This window comes from Saccopteryx bilineata, chromosome 8 (genome assembly GCF_036850765.1).
Source record: "Saccopteryx bilineata isolate mSacBil1 chromosome 8, mSacBil1_pri_phased_curated, whole genome shotgun sequence".
Lineage (NCBI taxonomy): Eukaryota > Metazoa > Chordata > Mammalia > Chiroptera > Emballonuridae > Saccopteryx > Saccopteryx bilineata.
The window spans coordinates 41713934-41720415 of NC_089497.1; positions in this window are offsets into that span (position 1 = coordinate 41713934).

Sequence of the window (6482 nt, forward strand, 5' to 3'; positions counted from 1 at the left end):
AGTCTGAAACAGATCCTTTCCTAGTGCCTTCAATGGGAACACGGCCTTGTCAACACCTTGATCTTGGACTTTCAGTCTCCAGAGCTGAGGTCATGAATTTCTGTTACCTTAGCCACTCAGTTTGTAGCACTTTGTTTCAGCAGCCTCCCAAACTAATATAGTGCCCCTGACTTTATTCATACTGAATCAGTAATTTAAAAATTTTTCAAACACTTTATTGAGGTATGATTGACATGTGAACAGTGGTATATATTTAATGTATACAATTTAATGAGTTTAAGGATAAGTATTCACCCATGAAACCATCACCACCAGCAAAGCCAAAGACATATCCATCACAAACAATCCAGTTTCTTCTCATTCCTTTTATTATTATTATAATTCTTCTTATTATTATAATTATGTATATGTTAAACACAAGATAAGATCAATTCTCCTGACAATATGTAGTAGAAAATTTATTGTTGGCTATGGACACTAGGCTATATAGTAAATCTTCACAACATATTTATCTTACGTAAGTGAAACTTTATACCCTGTGACCAGCACCTCCCCACCTCCTCTTCTCCCAGGCCCTGGCTTTCACAGTTCTACTCTCTGCTTTAATAACTTTGACTATTGGGATTGTACATATAAGTGAGATCATACAGTATTTGTCTTTCTGTACATGGTTTATTTTATTTAGCATGATGTCCTTCAGGTCCATTCATGTTGTAAACTGTAAAATTTTCTTCCTTTTAAAGGCTGAATTACCTTCCATTGTACATATATACCACATTTTATATATTTATGTATCCATTCATCAGTGGACATTCAGGTTGCTCCATACTTTTGTGACTGTGAATAATGCTGCAGTGAACATGGGAGTGCAGGTGTCTGTTTGAGGTCCTAATTTCCATTCTTTTGGATAAACACACAGAAGTAGGATTGATGAATATTATGGTAGATACGTTTTTAAATTTTTGAGAAATCTTCACTTTTTCCAAAGTGGTTGTACCACTGTATATACTTCCATCAACAGTGTGCCAGGGTTCTCTCAACTACACATCCTCGCCAACACTTAACTTTTGTTTTCTTGATAATAACCTTGCTAAAACATGTGAGGTAATACCTCATTGTGGTTTTATTAGGATTTATCTGGTGATCAGTGATGTATATAGCACCTCTTCATATACCTGTTGACCATTTGTATGTTTTCTTTGGAGTTATATTTTTTCAGGTCCTTTGTTTATTTTTAAATTGAGTTATTTGTTATTTTGCTACTGAGTTGTAGGAGTTCACAATATATTTTGGATATTAACCTGTTATAAAATACACCTGTGCAGCACATAACAATATTTGAGTCAACAACAGACTGCATATGCATCAGTGGTGCCATAAGATTATATATAATGCAACTGAAAAACTCCTATCACCTAGAGATGTTGTAGCTGTCATAACATTGTAGTGTAATGCTTTACACATGTGTTTGTGGTGATGCTGGTCTAAACAAGCCTACTGCACTGCCAGTCATATAAAAATATAACACATACAATTATGTACAATACATACTTGACAATGATAAAAAATTATGCTACTACTTTGTGTATTTACTATACTATACTTTTTATCATTATTCTAGAATATACTCTTTCTAGTTATGAAAATAAATTTTACTATAAAGCAGTATATAGCATTAAGCCAGCAACAGCCTCATACATCTCATTTACCCTGTCTCTCAGTTGTATCATTTTCCCTTGTGTTTGATTTAATCTCAGGTTGTTTACAGGCTTGTAGGTAAGGGTAATTGACTATACCATGTGACCTATGTGTTTCATAGGCTATAACATCTCGATTTATGTATGTATAATCTATGATATTTGCACAAGGATAAAATCATCTCATGACAAATTTCTCATAACATATCCACATCATTAAGTGCTGAATGACTGTATATGATTTATAAGTATTTTCTCCCGTTCTGTTGTTAGATTTTTATTTTATTGATTGTTTCCTTTGCTGTGTAGTAGCTTTTTAGTTTAATGTAATTCTACTTGCTTATTTTTGCTTTTATTACCTATGCTTCTGATGCTTATCCAAAATATTTTCAAAACCAATGTAATGGAGTTATTTTCTTATATTTCTTCTAGGATTTTTACATTTCAGGTCTTACATTTAAATGTTTAAGCTATTTTGAGTTTATTTTTGTGCATGGTATAAAATTTTTAACAATGTTTTACAAATAAGTGGATATTTAACACTGACTGAAACTATTGACTTTTAAAGTTTTATCTCTGTTTAAAAGGAATAAAAGTAAAATATAATTTTAGAATTAATAATTCTTTTATACCCATAAGAGTGACTATTTTGATTACAGTTCATTTTCAAGGCATTTACATCCCAAGGATCATTTGAACCACAGGTCAAGTTTTACCTAAACATATTTTTTTTTATTTTGTTTCTCTTTACTTATAATGATAGATCTTCAGGAATGACAGCAATTATTTGGTGACTCTGTCAGATAGTTCTGGATACTTAGACCAAATATGGACCCAGAAAATATAGCAAGAATTCTGACTGAGAATTAATCTCAGAGTACTGTTAAGCAAACAAACATATCACAATCAATAACTGAGAGGCTAGTAATTCAATTTAATAACTAGCAGAAAATAGATTTCTAAACTACTTTTTATTTTCAGTTACATTTGATAGTATTTCTCAATGTTCTTTGCAACATTTAAGTGTGGTTTTAAAATATGTGTAATTATACACTATCTTATTATCTCCAATGAGTGAAGACAATTATCTGGTACTGGGAAAGTCAGTTCACAGTAATTTAGCAAGTTCTTAAGAAATTCTGATGTCATATTTTTAACATTAGGAAGTATGAAATTGGAGATGATGTCACAGTAATGGTGGCATGAGAGATACTCTTGATATCTCTACTTGAAAATTTAACAAATTATACAGCTATAATGCAAGTTAGATTGGAAATAGTGGAATGAATATCCTTGTCTTATTCCTGGTCTTAGAGGTAAGCATTCAGAATTTCAGCATGAAATACGATATTAACTGAGTATTTTTTGTTAGATACTCTTTATTGGGTTGAAGAGTACTTCTTCTATTCTGAATTTTCTCAAGAGTTTTTAATAGTACTGGATATTAAATTTTGTCAAAACAATTTTTGTATCTATTGTGATAATCAAAATTTTTCTTATTTAGTTATTTTCTTTTATTCTTATTTAGTTTTTAATATGGTACATAATATCAATGTTTGAAAATTAAATTCACCCTGTATTTCTGGGGTAAAACTGCATGGACATATTGTATCATGTTTTTAAAAATATATCATTGATTCTAAAATTTTGCTTAGAATCTTTGCATTTATGTCCATGAAAGGTATTAATCTGTAGTTTTCCAGTAACATTTTTTCCTGGTTTTATATGGTATCAAAGTAATGCTGTTGTCACAGAATGATTTGGCATAGTGTTATAAAGTAAATATTTGTGTTTTCTTAAAATCCATATGTTGAAACCCAACCCCCCAATGTGATGGTATTAAGTGTTTGGGCCTTTGGAAAGTCATTAAATTTTGATGAAAATATGAAGGTATTTATAATGAAATTAGTGTCCTTATTAGAAGAGAAAGAGTTACCAGAATAAGCAGAATAAAGCCAGTGAGAAGGTGGCCATTTACAAGCAAAAAGAAAAAGAAAAATAATCTCGTCAGGAACCAAAATGTTCATCAGCTGGATGTCTGACTTCTCAGCCTCCAAAGTGTAAAAAATGTAGATAGTCCCTTACTTATGATGGTTCAACTTATGACTTTTTGACTTTATGATGATACAAAAGTGAAACACATTCAGTAGAAAAAAACTAGGTTAACATATAATATTCAGCATAGTAAATGCATATTTGACTTACAATATTTTTCATTTATAATTGGTGTAGTGAGGCCTAACCCCAATATAAATTGAGGAATATTTGTAAATTTCTGTTATTTAAGTCATCCAGTTTGTAGTATTTTGTTACAGTAACCCAAACTGACTGAAACAAGAAGTAATCCCTTCTTTTCAATTTTCTGAAACAATTAGTGTTTGATGGATAATATTACTTTAAATGTTTGATTTTAGGGAGCCATTTGTGCTTGTATTTTATTTTGTGAAGGTTTTCATTTTCATTTATTTCAAAACACCTTCTTAAAAATCCTTTAGATTGCTTCTCTATCTATGAATTGTTTGAAAATGTATTATTATTCGGGACATGTAATTGATTTTTTTAAAAATTTTATTTATAAATTAACTTTAACACAGTGACATTTATCAATAAGAGTACCTAGGTTTCAGGTAAACATTTCTTTAACAATTGAATGGTTGATTATGTTTTATACTCATCACCCCAAGTCAAATCATTTTCTGCCACTGTATATTTGATCCTCTTTACTCTCTTCCACCCATACTTTCCTTCCCTACAAACCATCCCCTGATAACCACTTCACTTTTATCTATGTCCATGAGCCTCAGTTTTATATCTCACCTTTGTGTAAAATCATATAGTTCTTAGATTTCTCTGATTTACTTATTTCACTCAGTATAATGTTATCAAGGTCGATCCATGTTGTCGTAAATAATCCTATGTCATCATTTCTTATGGCTGAGTAGTATTTCATTGTATATATGTACCACATCTACTTTATCCAATCTTCTATCAAGGCTCACTTTGTTCCCATGTTTTGTCCACTGTTAAGAATACTGCAATGAACATAGAGGTGCATGTGTCTTTATGTACCATTGTTTTAGAGTTTTGGGGGTAGATACCCAGTAAGGATTGCTGGTTCATATGGTAGTTCTATTGTTAGTTTTTGAGGAACCACCAAAATTTTTTCCATAATGGCTATACCAGTTTACATTCCCACCAACAGTAAATGAGGGTTTCTTTTTTTCCACAGCCTTTTCAACACTTATTACCTGTCTTGTTGATAAATAGCCAATCTAACAGGTGTGAGGTGGTATGTCATTGTAGTTTTGATTTATATTTCTCTAATAGATAGTTGAGATAAGCATTTTTTCATATATCAGTTGGCCATTTGTATGTCCTCTTGAGAGAAGTGTCTGTTCAGTTCCTTTCCCCATTTTTTTATTGAATTGTTTGCCAGTTTGTTGCTGAGCTTTGTGCGATCTTTATATATTTTGGATATTAGCCCCTGTTGTTTGCAAATATCATCTCCCATTTGGTTGGCTGCCTATTTGTTTTGTTGTTAGTTTCTTTTGCTTTGCAGAGCATTTCGGTTTAATATACACATTCACTTATTTTTGCCTTTATTTCCCTTGCCTTTGGGTTCAAATTCATAAATTGTAATCTGTGGCCAAGGTCCATGAGCTTAGTACCTATGTTTTCTTCCATGTAATTTATTGTTTTTGACCTTATATTTAGGATGTTGATCCATTTTTACTTATTTTTTGTGCAGAGGGACAAAGAATAAAAAAAATAAGAAAGTAAATCAAAATGCTGGAAAAAATGATGTGAAAATTAAATTTATCTGGATTAAAAGGAAGAAATGAAATTATCTTTATTCACAGATGTCATGATTACCTGTATAATAGACCTGAATCTTCAAAAAAGCTAATAGAAGCACTAAGTACATTTATCAAGGTTTCAGAATATATAAAGTCAAAATATGAAATTCAATTGTAGTTTTATATAATAGTAATTGTAGTTTTATATAATAGCAATTAGAAATATTAAAACAATGTCATTTACAATAGTATCAAAGAGTATGAAATACAGTATTTAAGGATAAATTTGACTAAGATGTACGAAAGCTGTACACACAACAGTGCATAAATTGTGGAAAGATTTAAAGAAGACCTAAATAAATGGGAGCTCTACTATGCTCATGGATTGGAAAACTCAATATTGCTAATTATCAATTCTTCTCAAATTAATGTATACTTCAACATAATCCAATCAAAATTCAAAAAGATTTTTTTGCAGAATTTGACAAATTCTTTCTAAAATTCACATGGAAATGCAAAGTACCAACTATAGCCAAAAAAATTCAAAAGAGAATAAAGATGGAGAGCTAACAGTACCTTATCTTAAGACTTAAGAAGCTACAAGAAAGTGTGATATCAGTATAATAGATAAATAGTTCAATAAAACAGAATAGAGTCCATAATAAACCCATACATATGGTCAAAATGATTTTCAATGAAGATTAAAAGGTAATTTAGTGGTACTAGAATATCCATATTCAAAAAAAATAAAAAAAGAAACTTCAATATGTATCTCATTACAGCAAACTGGATCATAAAACTAATTGTATAAAAATACTAAAAATACATACAGAATAAAGCAGGATTAAAATACTTTTATACCTTGGTTTAGAAAAAAGTTTTTCAGATGCAATACCAAAAGCATAGTTCATTAAAAAAAATGATAAATTGTTCATTGAAATAAAAATGTTCCCTTAAAAATAAATAAAACAAAGAACAAAAACATCTC